The sequence below is a fragment of the Anguilla anguilla genome, chromosome 6 (genome assembly GCF_013347855.1).
Source record: "Anguilla anguilla isolate fAngAng1 chromosome 6, fAngAng1.pri, whole genome shotgun sequence".
NCBI classification, from domain to species: Eukaryota; Metazoa; Chordata; class Actinopteri; order Anguilliformes; family Anguillidae; genus Anguilla; species Anguilla anguilla.
Window position 1 is genome coordinate 14,359,783 of NC_049206.1, and position 22,739 is coordinate 14,382,521.

The following is a 22,739-nucleotide window of genomic DNA, read 5'->3' on the forward strand; positions in this document are numbered from 1 at the left end:
AATCCGCAGGGCGGCCATTTGTTCTCTGAAAATAGCTTACCTACATAAGCACAGCTGTGCTGAGGACACCCAGGAAGAAAATCGTGGGCTTCTGGAAGACTTTTTCCATTTCCTAGAGAGGCCTCAGCAGCGTGACCCACTTTCTCCTGCTGGAGTTATGTAGTGGATGTGGGTGTGGACGTGCTTTCTCTACTCCCTGTAAACACTCTCTACACACTACACCCAATTACAGTGCATATACAAAGCAGGGCATTTTTTAGCATAAAAGGTGCAAAGTCAGGGATGAACAGTGTTCCTGGGCTGGCCTGACAACCCCCCCCCCCCCCCCACATGAGCCAAAGACCAAGGCTCAGGTCTCTGAACTCATACACACACTCACAAACACCTACATATGCACACCTAGGTATTCATCCATCCATCCTTCCATCCATCCATTATATATATCTGCTTATCCTCGGCAGGGTCGCAGGGGGTGCTGGAGCCTAAGCCAGTGTGCATTAGGCAAAAGGCAGTAACACACCCTGGACAGTGGACCCAATCTATCACAGGGCACAGATACCATTCACTCTCCATTCACCCACACACTCATACCTATGGGCAATTTAGAGTCTCCAATCAGCCTACCTGCATGTCTTTGGACTGTGGGAGGAAACCTGAGTACCTGGAGAAAACCCACGCGGACACGGGGAGAACATGCAAACTCCACACAGAAAGCCCCAGGCCGGTATTTGAACCCAGGATTCGATTCTTGCAGTGAGGCAACAGTGCTACTCACTGCACCTCTGTGCCGCCCCTCCCAGGTATTCATACCTCCCAAAAGCTAATGCTTATTCACCTCTGTGCCCCTGTCTGAACACATGTGCTCCCCATGAATGACGCACATTTCCCATCTGTGACGCTGTACAATCCACCTGATACCTGCAGCAGCGTTACTGAACACTCCCTCTTCCCGTAGAGAGAGACTGATTAGATCTGGCTACCTGAGGTTGCCTAAGATGATTCCAGGCATTCAGCTTTGATTTGACATGCCCTTCCTGCAGGTTTATGTTCAGGCAAGGTGGACACAGCCAGCAGGAAAACAAATATGCCAGTTTCCATGTTCAGCAATGAAGATCTATGCCTTATCATCTGTCACAGCTACTGAAGAGCATATAGCTTCACACACAGTGCTTCTAATGGCTTCTAATGTTTCAGTGAATAAACTTATAGATCTGTAGCTTGTTAGGTCAGACCACAGTGTACCGTTTAATGGCGTTTAGTAAAACAATCTAAAAAAAAGGGCTTTGTTTCAGACACCCTTGGACTCTCATTTTCCCTCTCATCATCGCGTTGTCTTACCACAGCCTATCAGTGGGGGTAATCGTTGTGTGCTCTGGGAGTCTTAATCCATTCACTGCTACTGAAATATTTACCTCTCAGCTTGACTGTTCCTGGATCCTGAGAGCTTATGTACAGCTTGGTCAAGCAGGCAGTTAGATGTTGACAGAAATGGGTACAGAATTTAACAGATTCAAAAGTTACCTCAAGGCAATTCAGATATGGACATTGGTTTATTATTCATGAAAATGCCAGTTTCTGAAAGTTTAAGCAGAATATAAATACATGGATTACACACTCCAGAATACATCTTGCTGTCGGTAAACTATAGAAGTGGGAGAGACTTTTAAATGAAAATTGTGCACCAAACTATAGTGATGACAAATATAGTATATTTGACATTCACAAGGTGTTATTTAAGGTGAGGGGAGGGGTTGGTGAGGTAGGCCACTAGAACAACGTAAAATAGAGAAAGGAAATTGATTAAGAAATGAAGGCACTGGGGGTGAAAGAAAAAGAAAAACAGCTTAAATGAAAGTGGCTTCCCTTCAAACACCCTCACTGATGACAGCTAGAGATGATTCACTTAGTCAGCATTCAGCACTGTGCCTTTGGAAACAAACCTTGAATTGTTCTGATCAGAAATAATTGGCATCTACCATTTAGCATGTACTGGACAGTAAATCCAACCGGTGCCTGAAATCTGTCCTAATCGGAGTTTCCAACACTGTTACTGGTCAGGTGATGAGCCGTAATGAGTCATAGCACTCCCAAACGTCATTAGCAACGAATGTACAGGCATGGCACAGTGAGTACTACAAAAATGATTTATTACACAACACTATTTCCCTGGAGAGAGAGGAAATCATAATTAACAATAAAACGAACAAGTTCCCACTAATAACATGGTCATATTTTTAAAAAAAAGTTAATATCAAGACCTTGGAAGTCAGTTCATTTTCTTTGTTTTGCATGTAAGAATATGCCTGTTCCTTCTAAAACTAAAAGTAATCATGCCAATCTTCCTATATCTTGCCGTCGGTAAACTATAGAAGTGGCAGGGACTTTTAAATTGGCCTGTTCCTTCAAAAATCAATAGTAATCAAACCAATCTTGAATATCACCCCAACGCAGCCCCCAAGGAATATCACCCCAGCCCCCAATCTTGAATATCACCCCAACGCAGCCTCTCAAGGAAACATGTTCTTCTTTTTGGAAAAAAACATGCAAATTGCATTTTTTGTGACTGAGTGCTTTCTGATTATTTCAGAAGACATGAAATGGAAAATATAGTGACCCATTTGAGGTGTCTATTTTCCATGCTTTGAAGTGCACTCAGTGTGTACCATACAAATCCTCTTGTCGTTTGCAATCATGTCGTAGATGAACAAAAAAAAAACTGAAAATTGCATGTGCATACAGAACTCATTCTTTCAGCTTGTTTCCTTTTCAAATTACTTTCTACCACCCCCAGTCTAGATGCGAGAGATTAAAAAATACAAATAGCAAATGAAGTATTTCAATGCTTAACTTTAATTTATGCAGCTGTTCTTTGTTTTAGGTTATGCAAGTTAAAGCTGATGTTGTCACCAAGTCATTATCTCCTCCATCTACTATTCATCAAGTCCACTTCTCGTACACATGCTTTCCCCGCATTTCATATTTCCATAAAAATGCTCCAGGTTCCTTTTAATGAAATCCCAAAAATGCGATGCAATATTGTTTCAGTTTTGTTATCATTTAAGGTCTGGTGGGCTAACAGTGCCTTCGTGACTGTGGCAAGTTAATGAAAGCTGTCATCTGCCGTTGATAAAAGTTGTCACAGCTCTGCAGTCCCAATGGTAATTATTCCACTGCACGTATGCACAGACGCATTATTAAACTTGTTCGATCATAGCTCCGCGGTGACAGTTCATTTCAGTGGCCTCCTCACCTGGTACCGCCCGTGGACAAACAGCACGTACCTTACCCACCGCAGACACCTTGCGTGTTGCATTAGTGAGATTACATCTTTTCCAGGCGGTGTGTTGGTGCTACAACTACAATGAAGAGCCTATCTGACTGTAGCCGCATGAGAGAGACAGGTGCTTTGTTAACGAACGGAAGAAAGACTACGCACCTAAGCCATTCACATGACAAGTACAATGAGGCTACATCCTGACCCCAGAGCTTTCACAGAGGTTTGAGCCAGGGCACCTGGAAGCCAGAGTACTTCTGGTCTCCTAACCTAGGCCTGTGTGACGCTGTCCTTACCTGCTTCCCACGTGTCCGGTTGTTTAGCTTGTTCCCTTGTTAGTTGTTCCATTATTGTTTTATTGGTTGATCAGTTTTCCTTACCTGTTTGTTGTTAGTCATTGGTCTCACCGGAATGTGCTCTGTGTTTAAGTTCACTGTGTTTGCTGCTTCTTTGCTTGGTTTTGTTGCTTCCTTCCTCCTCACCCTTGTTTCTTGCTTCTGCACTTTGTAGTTCCAAGGCTATTGTTTGGTATTTTGTATTTTGTTCTTTATTAATCCTCTTTATCTTCCTCTGCGCTTGGGTCCACCACTCTCCACGGCATCACAGTTTGTTGCATTTAAGCCACACTGTAGAGACACTTAAAAAATGCTCATTATAGGAATGAACTAGACTGCTATTGATGCAAATATCATTTATGCCAGTGGTCTCCAACCCTGGTCCTGGAGAGCTACAGGGTTTGCTGTTTTTTGTTTTCACCTTAAAATCAGCACCCAATTGAGGCCCAAGACACCAGGTGAGTGGAGTTAACTGTGTAATCAAGTGCTCTAATTGATTCATGAAGTCATGAAAAACAGCAGACCCTGTCCCTCTCCAGGACCAGGGTTGGAGACCACTGATTTATGAGCTAGTCAGTAAATTCCAGTTGACTGTTAGGTGAACACAGGTGCGCATTGTCAAGCAATTAAGCCCCAATCAGCCCCACCTGCAGGAGTAGCAAGGGAATGCAACAATGGGCTAATCTGTAAATTCCTGGTACAACTCTGAAACTCTGTGCTCACTGTCGATCCGTTTGGCTGTGTGAAAACCTGCAGTTACTCCAGCCAGCCTTTTGGGTCAGATCCATACCATCTGAGTGTAGACTCTTCCGGTTTCATTTCCATATTCACAGTTTGCATTAATCACAGATCCACTGGTGATTAATTTCCATTGGGGAACATTTCTAAATTGGTGCAGAAGAACCACATCAGAGTGGTTTTAGTGGATTACTAATAGGTATTTCTTTTAACAGTCTGCCTATAGTTCCTCATAGTATAAATGCTTGAGTTCACAATAGAAAAAACATATTATGTATTACTTGAAACGTTCCTGATTCTGAGCACATATGGCTGCAACAAGTGCATTAGACCAGAGAAAAACAACCTTCACTTGTTCAGTAAGCTTTTCCCCTTCTTGCCAGAACATTGTGTGCGAGAGAGGATTTGTCCTTCGGCCCCTACACTTTCATTGAGGGAAAAGTCCTGTGGCTTACAAGGACAGGGTGGCGACAGCCCTGGTCTGCAGCCCACACTGCCGGAAGTTCGCAAACGTCTGAAGCTGGAGCAGCTGCGGGCTTTATTTACACCGTTCCACATCACTGAAGGCCACTATCGTTCCCAGACATCCTCATCTAAAGACAGGCACAGTGGCTTGGAGAGTACACAAAGGGGGGAAATCATAGCAGTAATTCAGCATGCAGGAGACACGAAAAATTACAAATAAATAAGGGGTGAAATTAACTGGTTTCTCAAAGGCAAATGCAATGTGTAATATATTAGGGAAATGATAAGTATGCCTGTTTGCATCTGAAAGCTTTCACCTTTCCATTAAACCCCATATCATTGTCTGTTCTTTAATTTACAAAGGCTTGATTATAGTTCTCAGAAAAGAATAATGGAGCCTTTCGTTTGGCAAGAATCCAGAGATCACTCATCCCCAGTTCACTTAGACTCAGAAATGACTGTGCTAACAAAGGCCTATGTATTATCTTTTATCCTCATTTTCTTAATTCAGCGGAACTGGCCTCCGGTAGGCTAAGAAATGGAGACAGTGTGGTGCCGCCCTGCTGGCACCGAGGAGAAAGCCAGACAGAAAAGAAGCAGCCCCAGAACCTGTTGCCAGGTGGGCAAGCCGAGCATAGAAAGTAGAAACAACAGGCATACAAATCAAGTGCAGAGCACATAACTCCTTCACCTGACTAAATTATTTAGCCCTGGGGCAGAATTTTGAATACGAGGGGAAGCAGAGAGAACAGTTGCATCAGTAAACTGAACAGCAGCAACAGCACTGTTCTCACCAGACATGGTTACACTAACCAGTATTTGGGCACCAGTACACAGTGGCAGCAAAGCACGGTCCTTTATTGCTTAATCAAATGACCGATAAATAGCTAAAATGCAAAATATGAGCAGCAACATTTGCCTTGGATAAAAGTATTTCTTAAGCCCAGAAACAAGGCGTTGACATGAAATTCAATTACACTGTCCATAAATCTCTTAGCAGAGGCAAGAATTATAGTTCACTGGACGGAGAAATTCAACACCATACTTTACAGTAATGTGACACATGACATTAGCAGGTCAGTTTAATATCTGAGTCCTCTGTGCTACAACATGGTATGGTGCTGGATACAGGACTAATTTGTTGATGTGTCCATTGTGGGAGAAAACTGGTACGTCACGTGTCCTCGATTAAAGCCAGAGAAACCCAGCCTTCACCAGTGGCTCATGCTGTAGCCATTTAATGTAATGTAAAGAGGGACTCACACCCACTCTCCACAACTTGTCCATTAGATGTATTCTTACTTCTCCTAACAATTCTGCAAGCAAAATGAAGAACCTGCGTCACACACCCTGTGGGCACAGGACACATAGTATTAGGGCAGCTGACATCATAATGCTGAGCCTAATTGACTAATCACATGAGGGAGGTCATTCTGTATTATTCAGGTGAACTACTGGCTACTTTTTACAGAACAGAAATATGTTGAGATGACCGTTATGCACAAATGACAAAGTAGCTACCATTTACTTCCTTGCCTCTGCTTGTCAATTTAAAAACTGCGTCAATCTCATAGCAATAGCAGTTACTCCTTATTCCTTAAATTATATAGCTTCCTCGCCCTTAATCACATTTGTGGAAATATCAATCATCTTGCAATGATAAAAAGGCCATATAATAAATCAAATGGTTAAATAAATGAATTGAAAAGGAATGAACTCTCAAGTGAAGACGTGATTCTAGAAATGACTTAGAAATTTGTTCTGACGCACAAAACCATCCAATTTTAAAGTGGAAATAAACAAAAGAATGAAAATAAAGGTAATCTGATTTTAATAATTGCCAGGATGACAAAAATGACATCTGTATTTATAATGTGATTTCCAAGGAAGTAACCTTTCAAAACTAGGTCAGTAGGTGTTATGAAGAAATAGGTCACTTATTGTTCACTCAAATCCATCCACTTCTGTGAGCAAACCTCAAACTTGTTTTCCCATTAAAAAGCATCATCCATGAAATGGCAAAACAGCGTGAGTGTGGGCCTTTCCACCGAAAACTGTGTGACTCACAATACCTCTATGTGTGGTAAAGACGTCATTTGGTAATAATGCATGTAAAAGATAACAAAATGTAACAGCATTATTGATGTTTATATAAAATTATATCAACGCTCCTCTAATTATGGTATCCTTAAAATTTCAAGTAATAAAATTTGATGTGACAAAATTTACTTCCATGTTGATAGGTGAGCCTCACAGACACACAGGGAAAGTTCCATATTGAATCGTTGCACAAAAAGACAAGGTTTTTTTAGGTCTTTTTTAGCTCTTTTCTACCATTCCTGTCATCCCCTTTCGTCCCACCCCCCAACTATTCCCCCCCTTAAAAAAACATACAACAGCCAGTAACAATGAGTAAACATAAAAACGTAAAGGTACACAAAATGTCTGCATGTCCCCCATCCCTTCCCTTCCCTTGTACACGTAAACAGACACCTACGTACACAGACAGTCACACACACAGACTCAAGCACAGGCCCAGGTTGTATAACAAACACAAGCATACCCACTCACAAATAAACATACAAACAAATCAACAAGTAAAACTAGCCACTGACAGAATTATAATGAATGTGATCATGAATTATCCCATGAATCTCACTGTACAAACAAAGGGTTAGTTTATAAATAATGTGCAAAAAAATTATATATACTGCATACAACACATGCATATACATACCCACTTATACGTACTCTCTTATGCAGAAAAAGGGTTTACATGACTTTCTATATCTAAAATTGATTTAGTCAGAGTATGAATAGAACTCCAGTTAATAAAAAGTTAATAAACCTCTCACAGATTTACATCTTTTTCAGATTTACATCTTGGACAGCTTGGTGAATTGCCTTTAGAGTTGCTATGTATCCTTATGGGAGTGAGATAGAATTGATGACAAACTTAAAGCTACTGTAGCTTCTTTGATTTTGTTACTTTGAAATGGATTTTTTCACAAACGATTCACCATGTATCTTTTTCAATAGTCTCACCAAGGTCTTCTTCCCAAACTTTTAGTAAAGATGGGAAAAGAGGAATAAGATATGGTCCATAAAATATACAAATTTTACTTTTTATTGTATTTTAAGAAATTATTATATCCTCTACTTCAGATAATTCGAACCTCTGTTTTTTTCTCTCCTTGGAAGGTGAACAAATAATAATCTGTATTCTGTAGATACTTGTGACAATTTGTGTTGAAAGAGTATATGGAGGTACAAGTGGTAATGTCCAGTTTCTTAATGCAATCCTTCACAGTTTTAAAGCTGTGATACATTGTTATATATATTTTTTATCTTATTAATGTGTTTTATAAACACTGTGTTGGGTTTGCTGTCAGCAGGATCTTATGAGATGCTTCACCATCTTATTACTTCCCTCTTAAGTTCTTGTCTTTGTGTTAGTCTTTTGTGTTTCTTAAATGATGCATATGAGATTATTAGTCCTCTTAATATGGCTTTTGCAGCCTCCCTGATAGTGTTGGGATCTATCTGGGATCACTGTTTTCATTTATATAATTTGTAATTATTGCACACATTTTAGAATTAAATTCTTTATCTTTAGCTTTTCTATTGTCTTCTAATGTTTGTTACTATTGATACACATGTGGCAAAAATAACTAAATAGATAAAAAAAATATAGGCATAGGATGATTTATCGGTATAAAGTTAGACTTTACGCCTCCTTTTTTACTCAAGGGTCATCACTACCCGTAGAGAGGAAGTAGTCCAAAGTCACCGTTTCTGGAGCAGCTTTGTTTTGCCGGCTGTTCTGACCTACATTTGTAGTAGCTCGGGAAAGTTAATGAATCAGCGTCTCTTCAGTTTCTCTCTCCTGTCCCCTAAAAATCACTACAAATACGATAGTGGCGCACTCCTGAGTTATTGGATTCAGATTGAGGGCATTCTTCCACCGGGGCTGTCACAGGTTTGAAAACATCCAGTCCATTCATAATTTCACACGTTGAAATGTGGGTCAGTAAGGCAGTGAAATGCCGTAGCGAATGGGCCGCACTGCGACGGCTGGGGTGACAAAGCGTCATAGCTGCTAGAGAGCAATGCTTACAACCCATAGGTTACGCTTTCTATTCCGAGCTACGGAGCTGCTGCCGTAGCTGCTGGGTCGATTCTACCCGAGTGTCTTCTCAATGACACCTCACTGCACAATACCGGTGTTCGTATGACCAAAGAATGTTAACCCCATGCCAAAATTGCATTGTAAAAATCAAGGTTGATGAACGTTTATATGCCGTGTTTTATTTTTTATTTGATTTTCACAGCGTAGGCGGTGCCCACCCTAACCACATGATCCTGGAGTATACCTGCAAAATAGCCCAGCTTGTTCAGTAAATATCCAGGTATATAGTATATAATACAATAAATGCCAGTCACTCTGAATAAATGTGCCAACCCAGCAAATCTAAAAGAGAATTTGTTGCTCAGCATTGTAATATGTATCCTTCAGGAGGAAAAACTGGGTAACTGCTGAATAATGGATCATACAAAGATCTTCTGTGTCTGATCTTTCTAAAGTGAACACAGGAGCCATTAGGAAATTAATGAGAAAGTGTCTACATTGTCTTAAATGCATAATGTGTCTATATGCACACTACACATTTAATAGGTGCAAAAATGTTTATCAAACACATTTGTTGATTGATTGCTCTGATTGATATTTTAACAATTACAGTACAAGTATATATGTACTTCTCATGTACATCTAGCAGGACCATAATGACCCTTGTGACAAATTCTGTGTATGCAAGAGATGTATGAGGACCTTTTTTGTTGTTCTGGCAGACTTTTCTAAATCATTTGCAGATAATGAATTTGCATTAAATACCATTATTTTGCTGTATTATCTTTAAAGATGTAAATTTCCAATCAAGCCTTTTGCAGTTCATTTATGCAGAACAGCACAAAATGCAACCCCGCCTTTTCTTTTCACCTACATGGATGGCAGTCTCTCTGATTGACAGACTCTTGCTTTTTAGAGTGAGGAAGAGGCAAAGGAAGAAGTGAGGAACAGCGCCTTTACCTTCAAACTTCAGGAAGTTCAAAGCCTCCATCGCAGGGACCCCACTGAACAGGAACCACCCCATGGGGCACCCTCATCTCTGGGGAGGAGCAGAGCAGGGCTCCCACATGCTGTCGGTTGACCTTGGGGGAGTGGTGGAGGGACTTTGAGGTGCACAAGGAGAAGGAAAGATAAGGAATAAATACATGATAAAGATAAATAAAATGTATGATGATGACAATAAGGAACAAATTAACTTATGAAGTGCATTCATAAGCTACTAGCCAGCTGACACATATTGAACAATGAAAACATAAAATGAAAACATGAGAGGTTCATTGAACTCGTAACAAAAAAAGAGCAAAACACAAAAAATCTTAATACATTATGATTCCGTTTGATATCCAACGCATTCAATGTCATTTGTAGTGCAGCTGGCTTTTGAAGAAGTTTTAACGGCACTTGGCAAAAAACCTGCCTGAAGCTTTGTTGTTTGTTCCTTGGATGGCAACACAAAAACTTAACAAGCCAAGAATAACAGCCTGTCGTCCTTTGTGGTTTGTGAAGCAGGAGGCTGATCCCACAGGAAGTTCTGCTCCAGCACCTCCTGGCAGCACAGCTGAGACAGCACTGTAACAATGGGCACATTGCAGCCTACAGCGCTGACTAACTGCCATGTGGGGCAGTGGTTCAGGCGCTCGACATGTACTGCTACTACTGTGGCACACTGAGCAGTGGATTTAGCTAGGCCTCCTTCAAAGAGAGCCACTCTAAATATGAGCATCCCCTAAATTCATGAAAAATCGCATGTCTTTTATCTGTGAACAGTATTTGATTGATGCATGCTTCACTGTAAAATGAACTTTTATGGAGTTTTCTCATACATACTGAAAATTCATAGTTTCGCATCAAGTGTAATTTTTAAAGCAATCATAGACCAAATGAGCACTAATGCATTACACTGAACGAGGACCAAGCGTCAGCTGTACATTAGGACATACAGAGGACAGTCATAGGTCATGTTATTGGCTGTTATCCACTTGAGTGTTAACAGTGAGCGAAATGGACTGGTCGAATGGGGCACATTACTCTCTTCACCAACAAAATGTGTTAATGGGGAAAGCCTGACCCCAGGGAGATTATTGCCAACAATATCCCAATATGCCCTGGCCTACCCACATTTACAACCAGATGTGTGCCACTAACCCACTTTCCAAGAAGCAGCTTGCTAGCTAGATGTAGCTAACAGCATATGGTAAACAATCATTATCCGAAATAGTTGCCTGAAAGGCAAAAGGATGCTAAAAACCAAATTTCATCTTTTCAAAAATGCACTGAAGAATTCATTCCAGTTCAAAAACTGTGTGTTGCTTAGGAATAAACAAGCTGACAAGAAGCTGTAAATAGTTTAGAATACTTTTCTTGATAGATGATAGATGACAACGGCTAATTTAATTTCAGCATCCAAGCCGTAAGCATGAGGGACGTTCTCTCAAGCTGGTGATTATGGAATGAATATGGCTTATTCCCGTGTTACAAATGTTTTGCTTTTAGAGCATGGAAAGGAAATGAGTGAAGGCATGAGGGAAAGCCCATGGCCAGGTGTGACACAGCAGGGAAAGGAGAAGAAAAACAGGAAAAGACCGAAGGCAAATGGCCAAACTCACAACCAGAGACCTCTGACAACTCACAACTCACCTCTGAGGTGCACTGACTATACCAACACAGACCAAAACATATGTGCTAATTACTCTTCAAGTCTCATCTAGAAAAAAGTCATTCAGATTCAGACTGGTTAATCCCTCCCATGACCCCGAGTCTAATTCTGCCAGTTCATATTCCACCATATTCACCTCACCCAACAAGCTTCCTTTGTGGTTGCCACTCAGTGTTACATTTGGCAACTTCAGGGTCATTCAGAATCCAGCTTGTGCATACAGAACCATGGCTCTGACCGAGCACCACTTACATCCCGTTCCCATTCCCCCGCTGCAGTGCTCCTGGTGGCTGGAGGTCATACCAACAGTGCATTATTAAGTGTCATTTTCCTTGTCTCAAGTAGAGCTCAGGAAATCCAAGCCAAGTCATCCTGCCACATGAACAATTGGTAATATTTTGCGACCGCATTTTATTTGCCCTGCTGGGACTGACTGGCTGAAAAATTTATTTTTGGATGTTGCAGAAAATAATGAATGTCAGCCGGTTGAAACCCTGAAAATTATTTCCTCAGACTGTGACACATTGACCATTCCACAGGCGCACAAACTATATCTGAAGGACTGTGCTTTGACACCAGAAAATAAAGCAAGCACTCTGAAGGATAGAAACAAAACGATCGCCTCAGCTGAAATGAATCCCTGGTTCCTTTGGAGGACAGACAGGGCAGAAATTGTCCAACAATATGCTACCTGGAGCACAGATGTGAAGTAGACCCTGAAGTAGAACCTCATGTACAGGGATTTCAGAGTTGAGACTCTGTCTTTATAAATCTTTTACACGTGCAATCTCACTGAGGATTTCTTTACGCTTTCTGATTTAATTCAATCTCTGTGCAGGTTTCAAATGAAGAAAACGAGCATTTCATTTCAAGCATTAGCTTTCGATACTGTCTGGAGCATTGCGCAATGCAGAATGGTCAGTGTTTTATTCTTTTCATAAGTTGTTGTAAGCTGGTCTGAGCTCTTAGTATTGTGCCCTTTGAATTCCTTGTGATATATTGTATTTTCTACTTCAGTGCGCCCTCAAAAAAACCTGCCATCTGCTGTACCATGTTTAATGAAAGAAAGCTGCTCAGTGTGCATTGACTAAGGTGATGATCAGAGGTGGCTAAAAACATTCAAATTGCTTCTCTGAATAGAGGCAGAGTACCCTTTCATTCCCTGCCACTGGTAGTTTTGACATTTTTGGGGGAATCTGAGAAGCAGAGATTTATTTCAGTGTTATTCATCACATGTCAATGTACATTTATGAACTGAATACAGCCAATGACATGCAAATTTAGCATGGTGAAACCCAATCTGCTTTCCTGTAAAGTGAGCAGGAGACATGCTGAATTGTTCAGATTGGCTGTGCTAGCAGATACAAAAAAAAAATGTTGGTCCATTTCTGATGGAGGTTTTGTTTACAGTCACTGTAAAGATACTGACCACAGACATTACTGTGTCTATTAAGGCGGAGTTTACTCATAATCACATAACTACCTTAAATTCAAGGGTGGCAAATGCTTTCAGTGATATGTTAGTTAAGGGTTTGAATGAAAGAAAAACCAGAAATGGCTCTTGCCTTTCAGCACTTGGGTTGCCACAATTAACACAGGGTTTGGCAGTAGCTAAAATTGATGTATTTGACATTTATCAACCCACTATGACAGGATTTACACGACTCATTGGAATGCACATTCTGTGCTCTCACATATCGCAATTTTATTAAAATGGATGCATTGCAAATTAGTTCACACCATAAGGAATTGGACATGGCTTCCCTTCTGTTCTTTAGATTGTGATTTGTTTCCCAGTATCTTATGCAAAAATACAGTATCAGCTTCACAGTCTACGGTAATTATCAGATGTTTATGAGGATAAACAAAGGCCGATTTGTGTTTTTGGTGTTGAAACTTTCGGCTGAGCGTTCCGTCTGCGCCGGCTTCACATTGTGTTTTCCCCATTAATCTCAAAAGCGCCGCCGTACCTTAAATAGAATTATATGAAAGAAACATGTCCTCTGCGTGGATCTCTGCACAGCTGTGCCCCGTGCTTCTCTCGCTGCCCAGCAACAGCGCGTTACTATGCGAGAGGAGACAGGCGCTGTGAACCAGACAGCTGTCACACTTCGGTGAAAAGAAAGGAAATCACGGTCAGAGTCATTCCTTGTGTTTTATTTCAGAGCGAAAATGCGTTTCATTGTTATTTATCTGTGCGCTTTAGCGTCCGCGTCTCTGCCTCCCCGTGGCAAAGCTGCTTTAAAAACGCAATAACAGTGCTGAGAGATGTATCTGCCATCACCCAACAAGCACTTTTTCCATCAGCAGGCAACAGCGAATATCTAACCCATAAAACCAAAGTAAACCATAAAAATGTGGGTCATCCCCTCCAACAACTGTTAGGTATGAAATATTAATGCATGAAACGCATCACTCAAATATGCAGAGCTTGCTCTACTGCCCAGATATATAGGCCATCCACACAGCAACCAATTCCTCATAACTAGGAATATCTACAGAAGGCGAACACATCTAGGGTGTATTCCTTACCAAAGATTGAAATGTTGGCCTGTGAATTATGGTCCTGGTTTACATTCACTTTTCATTTTTCAGTTCTGCCCTAGCAGTGAACAAATACTGCCTTCCATATGAGAGATGTTTTCTGGGTACACATACACTTCCTTTCCTGTTTGGTTCAATCTTACCATTTCTAATAATGGTTTTAAGCTAATTTAATAACTGTTTTAATTACAATGCTTTACAACCACTGAGTATACAGTATTTATTTTATTATTTTAGTGCAGCTTCATCATTCTAGCCACTGAGCCGTGTTTAAACTAAACTGGGTGGCAAAGCTGTAACACAGTTCATTCATATGACCCACATGTGCAATGTGGCAAAGGTCTATGCTGATTTATATTGGCATAAGTTTATTTTGACTTTCTGCAGAATAGAAGGAACTCAGATAAGCAGAACATATTATCGCTATGTCTTCTGTGGAGTCAAGAAGTACAGCTGCAACCACACAGGAATTAACAGGAAGAAGCGTAATGTACTGGGCTATACTGTACTGTAATGCTGGCAAAGCTGCAAAATTGGGGTGTGAGCAGACTCAGTGAAAAGAGAATTTACTAGCACAGCCATACTCACTGCAATATTGTAAAGAAAAGTCTACGGTAATATATTTCCTGACCAGCACGTTTAAAAAAGATCTTAAATATTTACTTGCTCACTTACATTCAGCCTTGAGAACAACACGGCCACATGTTCATCATTTCATTGCTTAATTCCCTTTGAAGGCTGCATTTGTCTTTTTGATATTTTATCTAAATTTTTAAATCTCATTTAACATTGTGATGTGTACATAATAATGCAACAGGAGTCCAAAAAACTGAAAATTACTTAAGTCCAAATATTAATGGGGTGGAACATTCCCAAATATTTTTTTTTATAATATTTTCTATTTAGATACAATCTCTTTTTTCTAAGACTTAATTGATGTCAGTACAAGCTCATGTTCTCAAGATTAAACTGGGCCCTATGGTCCCGTCACTACAGGCACCAGCTTGGCCTATGTAATTAGCTGACTATGACAAAGAGTTCATCCGCTCTGGGGTAGTGTGGGTAACCATCGAGTTACCATCGCACTGCCTACTCCCTACCATCCCCCTAATGCCCATAGACTACCAGTGGTTTTAAGTGAGAGACATGCCTCTCCTCCACCCCTAGTTCTCCTGTTGTTCTGTGTCGCCTGTGGGGTTCAGACAAATGCACATAATTCAACAGCAGCACGGATTCAGGTTTTTTTTTTTTTTTTAACCAATGAGCTTACCCAGGACCTAATCCTTGACCCCTGAACCCTATTAACAGTGGAATGCCCATGTCAAATATTGCAGATCAGAAGCCAGCTTTCAAGTTAAAAACAGAGTTCACTGGTTCAGCCCTTTATACCCGTGTTCTAAAGCTGTCCCTGTCCCATACTCAGCTGTGCTCTGGTCACGCGTGTGATATGAGGGCAGGGCCAGGTCTGTTTCGCTGTGCCCCCCATCCACGTGCTCTGGTTCAGGGCTGGACCCCGGCCCTCCCCAGTGCATTATCCACAGAGATTTATTCATCTCTTCAGTATGACATTATCAAAAGCGGATAAGCCCCCGCGGGGCCAGTGTCTGGTGGTATTAAGGTGAGCCCTCCTCTAAACGCGCGGCATTAAACCGGCTGCTGGCTTTGCTCTCGCTGACGACAGAACGATCAGAGATTGTCCATTTAATTCCTCATGTGCAGCAACTTCAGAACAGAGGGAAAAAATCCAATAAATTTACATTAAAACCCTCTAAATTTTCCATTTGTCCTCCTTGTCAGATTTTGGTGAGCCTGTCAGAGCTTCAATAAGATTGAAGTGACAAAGCACAGATTACAAAAAATGAAAAATACTTTTTTTTCCAGATTAGTTCGGACTCCTTCCTGTAAGGATTCTTTACTCATTGTGATAGCTTTGGATTGGTCATTTCAGCCCACTGCCTGTGGTTCTGGTCCCAAAACCCAAACCCCACAGATCTGGTCTTTATGTATTCTTATTTCTGCTACAGATGCGTATCATGAAATACCACAATCTGGCCTCCAAACTCCCCCGCTCCTTAATAGATAATTAATGATTCATTAGTATTCATACTGCATCTTGTAGTTTTTTTTTTTCATGACTCCAACATAAGTATTTAGTTCAAACACGTGTCTGTCCGTCCTGCCATTGCACGTCTGACATGATGGTGCCTTGTCGTCTTAAATGTGAGTAAAAATACAGCACCACTGAACCAACAGGGACATTGACATGACATTACATGACAAATGCACAAACCTCCCGGCATTCAAACTCCACTTTGAGAAGCCAGGGACAACTTCACCGCACGATAGGAAGGTTTATTTCCTCGTACCTTCCTGTTTGATACACTGGTCCTAATCCCGGAGCTTTATCAGACACGGCGGGCTGTGGGCTGTCCTGTGTCCGTGTGATACGAGGGCTATGCGGACATCTTATCTCCTGTCTTCCTTCTCCGGGAGCCAGGCTGAGGTGTAGAGCAATGCATAATGTACGAGCACAACAAATCAATACCAATAAGGAGTATATGTATATTCCAGCTTTCTTCTTTTTCACTTATGTCACAATTTGCTCAGTAATGGCATATTTCGAGAATGGTATGTCTACTTTGGAGCAGTATAGTATGACCATATATTGTGAATGCAAAAATAGCTACAGTACAAGCCGCAATTATGTTTCTCATACAACATACCTGATATTGCCACCACAGCAGTGACCCAAGACATCAGTAGAATGGGACTGATGAGTGAATAGTTTTTGGCAACTTCCTGTCTTTGTACAGGTAGCTTTCATATAATAAACACTGTACTGTACACTGCATATACTTGGCATACAACATTCACTATAAAGTTCTGAAGTGGAGGAACTGGATTGGCACCCAGAGGCTCTCAGACAGATCTACATGGGGTCCTGCTATTGAACCCATGAGGTAATGAAGATGAATTTCTACAGTATAGCTCTATTTTTAAAAATAGAAATGGATTCATAATTTGTCTGGTAAGAACATCAATTAAGTAGAGAAACTGAAATATAAATTGTTAGAATGTAAGGTTTAAATTGTCTGTATAACCACATCAATAATTAATATGAACAATTAAGATGTTCCTTTCTGCATACTTTTTAAATCAAAATCTCAAACTGATATTGCTATTCCAGGCTACACAGTGAATATGACGCATTACAACTACAGGCAGGTTTGACACCATTAAAGGTCAAAGAATAAATATTACTAAAAATAATTTGAGGGTGTAACTTGAAATGAATTTGCTTGCACATGGGGAGTCAGAGCTACATTTGTCTTCACACATTTTTTTAAAATAACCAGTACCACATTTATGACGCTGTCACTAATCAATTCATTAAAACTACAGAGTAGCGGACTGAATCATCCATAAAAATAAGAGCAGAAGCTAACTAGGGAATTTGAAGACATTCTTTTTTTTAAATCTACTACAAAGATAAGCCTCGTCCTCATGCAAAACTCAAACAACTGCAGCCACTCAACTGCAACAAATTCCTATTTACAATGCAGACACATTAAAGTTGTGCCATACTTAATGCCTACTCTTGCTTATGGTGTTTGTACTATTATCAATTTCTTTGTTGCATAGTCTACATGGGACAGGAGGGTAGCCAGATCTGTGGTTAAACACACGTTTGCGGTGAAAAACCAGGCTAGACTCCACGTGCTGGTCCAAATTTAACACAGCCTTCATGACAGGGTGTCAACACTGCACACCATTCCATAATTCTAAGGAGAAACACAACCAAAGGGGGAAAAATTATTCAGTAACGGCAGACAGGAAACATTTGTTGAAGAGCTTTGGAATGTTGAACTCCCTGTGTTCCAGTAAGTACCCGTTTCCCACTGCAGAATAATCTCTGAAATGAGGCCATATGACCCGGCCAGGAAAGACACCGAAAGGGAAACTTTGAAACATTTTCAACTGCCATGTGCAGACAGTCATGGAGGACCTTGTTACATGCAAGTCTTTACAGGTATAAGAATGTGGAGAGAGGCATATTTCTTTATGCTTTGTTTTATTGCATTTGTCAAGCCATTGTTAGTGGTTATCCAAATATGTCTAAATGCTTCACAAAGCATTCTTTCTAAAGCATACAGAAACCATTCCATGTCCACTTCTTGGGCCTCATTCAGGAAACGTGTACGATCACATTTGATCATAAACTGTGTGTAAGAACGTTTCCAAGAACATTTTGGTAATCATAATTTTTTTCTTATTTGTATTTGTTCATGGCTGTTTCCTTATGCTAATCAGATAAACAGGGTTGAACATAAAATTTACAAACAGTCAACATTCATCTTCTCATATACCTGGGATATGCACAAAAACAAAGGTCTGCACATGTGTCATGAATCCCGTTTTGGTTTTATGTAGGAACATTTGTAAGAACAAAAGTAAGAATAATTTAAGAAAAAAGTTTTTTGATTGACTTTCTATTATGCACTGGAATGCTGAGCTATCTTTTGACATTTGTTAAAGATATGCTGTAGAGATCCATGGCCTTCTGTCTGAACAGCCACTCTCTGGCAACCTTGTTCATGCCGTGCCATAGATGTTTCACATATTCTCCTCCTTTCAAACCCATTGGGGCATAATTGGATTAATTGTCTGGCTTAATGAACTCAGGGGACCACGGCCATGTGCTGGAAGCGCCTACCATTTCAGCATTAATGAATATGATGAATACTGATACTGTGTATCGCTTAGGCTCAGACCCCTAATCAGCTCAGACTGCGCAATCAACCTCTTAAGGAATACAAAACAGGAATAAAAGGCAGAAGCCTCTGTGGAAGTAACCCTGTGTTAGGTCACCTGTGGTACTGATTGGGCAGCTGGTGCAACGTGTCACACTGGAGGAGACCTCTCTGTTCCTGTGCTGTCAAACTGTTGCATTGTCAAACCTTCATACTGATAAAATAAGGTGCAGGCCTATACGCTATAGGGGCAAAGATCCTTATGGGGGATGTAGGATGTAGGAAAAACTTCCTGGGTACTTTAGTTTCCACTTAACTTTCTCTCATAAACGTCTTTATGTTGGCATATACTGCACATTACAGCTGTTCGCACATATTTGCATGCACGCTGGAGACTTTGTTGCGTGCATGTGAACACTTGCTGCACGTGTATCACAAGGACCACTGATTTTCTTGCTCTATTTTTGCGTCCGTTCCCTGCCACTGCTGATGCTCTGAGGAGTCTGAAGATAGAAGGAAACCATTGATTTATTGCTGCCTTTCCTGACACGCTCATCAAAGGCTCATTAGAACCGAAGCTATCATTTGGCTTGAGTATGCGATGATGGTTGATCTCACTGTGAGCAGAGTTCAGGTGTTCTCCGTTTAAATGTGCACTGCTAATTAGCCTTGAATCTCCATAATTTAGGAACTAAATATACGCCTCAGCATCCAACAAGAATTTTATATATTTATAATGCTCATACTTTTCAGCGGATTTTTTTAAAAAGTTGAGGTTTTGTTATTAATATTAGTTGTTATATCCCCACAGAAAGAGACCTTTCAGACTGCATTGTCTCTGTAATCCTTTCATTACAGCCAAACAAACAGACCAGTAATGTCAATAAGCATGAGGTTTTTTTGTTTTGTTTTGCTTTTTCAAAGGCTGGCTCACACATATTTAAAGTTCAACTGCTTCCATATCCAGTGGACAGGCATGGCAGTAATTCAGACATAGGTCAATAGCTCTCACTAGGTATGTGATAGAGCCTTGTCTACAGAATCAGGAAGACAGGGCGTCTACGGTGTGGCACCCCTCACAGGAGTTTTCTTTATCTTGAAACTGTGGAGCTCATCAAAGCTGTGCAGGTTCACTGCAGGGACAGACGCTGAAGAACCAGACTCTGCACGCTAAGCGTTGGGTTGGACATACCCAGCTGGTACAAACGAGTAAGGTAGCGCTCATGAAGCCGGCTAGTAAATTCTCTGTAAAAAGAACATTCGCTCATACTCTCCCTTGGCAGATATTTCCTCCTTCTGTTTCGCTTCCTCACACTCAAATGAGTTAACAAATATTTTATGTCTGCACAGAAGAAAAAACTCTTATAAAACACACCCCGGGGTTACGTTAGGAAAGATGGCTGAGCAGATGTACTTCCTGAGCGAGTAATCTGAATGACCTCGGTATGACACTTCTCTGCAGGGATAGCGCGGGCGTGGTGGCACCAGACCAGGACACCTGCACGAGAGCTTCGACCGTCTGCTCGCCCAGCGACGCGGTCTGGTCCGCGCGACCGTTCCGCCACCCCGCCGCCCGGACCAACCGCCGCTCTCCTCAGGTCCGCGCGAGAATCCTCTGCTGGCGACCAATGTGATTCTCATTCGCCTGGATGCGTCAGTTCGCCGAGATGACGGAGGAGCGCTGCTGACGAGGGGTGGCGAGAGCTGACGATCGCCCTCGTTTACCAGCCGTGTGTCAGGTCAGCCTCACTGACTCAGGCCTAACACAGAGATGTAAAAGAACCGCGAGGGCGAACACACCGCAAATTAAGTGACAAGTGGCTGTGTGCCTTACACAAACAAGAACATGCATCCAGTAAAAGTGCTGACTGCAAGCAATCCTTGTTATGTTAAAGCCTGTATTTGGTGTGGTTTACTTTTGACCACAGTTTTGAATAATAAAACACCAAACATTTTACAATTCACTACAAACAAGAGCCTCAGCCAGTCTGATTTAATTAAGGGTCAGCTTCATCTGATTTGACTCGTGATTAAGAGAAAATGAGATGATGCACAATCTGGGGTTGTAAAAATTACTGTCTTTATTCTTTTACCCCTGTCAATCTGAGATTGAAATAACAAAGGGCTGGAAGAATGGCCTCTCAGAAATCAGCTACACCTCAAATCCTGTTTACCAAAACATTTCTGACAGAAAATACAGCATTTTGTTAAACAAAATGCCATATTGGTACAGCAAAATTATGCCATAAAACATGAAATAGTGAATTATCCTGCCCTCAAATAAGAGAACACATCTCACAGAACTTTGTGAAAAATGCCCATCACAGGTATTGCAACACGAGCTGGTCTCATGCCCTGTAAACCTCAGGACATACTCAGAGTATCTCTTCTCTTCTGTAGAATTTTATTTTATTTTTTATTTTATTTTTGCTTCCGCTTCCTCACATGACTGAAATGATGAACGCTATAAATAATCCCTGGATAATCCCCATTGGTTCAATGGCTTTATGGTTCAAGTGTCCAACATGGCCAGGCAGGGATTGAGTTCATTCCCTGCTGGGTTGCATTAAAGATATTTATTAAAAAAGGGAACCCATTGCCCCTTCCACTGTGTTTGGCACTCATCAGCAAAACAGATGTTTACATGCATCCAGCCTGAGATGAACTAGTGTCCTGTCTAAGGACTGTGCTAGTCAAGCTATTTCACACTCACATAAACCTGGATAAGCTCCAAACCTACATGCCATGCAGGGCTAGGACACGATTTCCATAATCCGCTCTGTCCAAGCCCATTTCTTTGCAATACTCGGACTGTGCCACACATTGACCTCTCAGTCCTGCTTTAGCCAATCAGCTGGAGTACTGTGGTGATCTATGGTCACAGACTTCAGTGCCTTAGCCTAATTTCTCAGGCATTTTTCTATGCCCATTCATCTCTGTATCTGAGGCATGTCTGTGCTGGCTTTGGAAGAAGGGGAATTGCGCATCTGCCTGTCTGCAAATAACAGATGAGTGCGCTTTGAAAGGGCAGTTGTCCAATCCATGCCTGAAGACAATAAGGGCACATATTTTTCTGGGAGAAAACTATATTTAATCTAGTGGTATTTTATTTGTCTTTTTACGCAAATGGCATTCCTGTCCAAACAAGGGCAAAAAAACTTTGCGTATTTACGACAAAGAATTTTTATAAGTTTTAATAAGGGAAAAGCAAGGTATAGCCGGTGACTGCATGCAAGCAATGAATCTTTGGGTCTCCCTGAGCATCATTATTTAACTTTTTCTGCCTTGGATCCTTTTTTTTGCATCATCTAGAGCGAAACGGGTAGAATTTAAGAACAGGATGCTGCCAGATAAGCGGCCGCTAACAAGGTCTTCCCTGCTGATACATCAGAGTTACGGCTCAGTGTGAGAACGAACAGCTCACCTCCGGCAATTAAGCGTCGGCAGTTCTGAGAGCGGGTTGCTTCGGTGTCGACTGCTGAATGTGCTGGCTCACCGTAGCATGAGGAATGTGAACAAATTCTTCTTGTCTTCAGGCTTTGTTTGTGGTCCAAAGAACAAGTTGTCCGTGTTCATGGAAGACACGCCCCTCCACGTAATCTAGTTAAATAATAAATTGGTCGCTGCAGACCAGTCGCCACTGCCAGTCATTGCACGGTTTAATTCAGTGGCAATTTCAGAGCTGCACAGCTGTTGCCGTTTTGTGAGGCAGTTCGTGAGAAAATTAATAAGTTTTGTTCACTAATACTGATTTAAGCATCCAGGGGAAATGCAAAAGGACCCTCCTTAGATTCTCCATTAGGTTTTTTCCTCAGAATTCATTACACTCATCGAAAATCAGCATGCT

The 22,739-nt window shown here is 41.2% G+C and overlaps 1 protein-coding gene across 1 annotated transcript in view; it reads right to left on the reverse strand.

Annotated features, from left to right (window-relative positions):
• Positions 1 to 4,000, reverse strand: part of LOC118229141 (probable cation-transporting ATPase 13A3) — a 103,148-nt gene extending 99,148 nt beyond the window's left edge. Inside the window, exon 1 of the mRNA XM_035420851.1 lies at positions 3,655 to 4,000. The gene's annotated coding sequence lies outside the window, so the exon portion shown is untranslated. The remainder of the gene's footprint in view (positions 1 to 3,654) is intronic.
• Between the last annotated feature and the right edge of the window lie 18,739 nt (positions 4,001 to 22,739).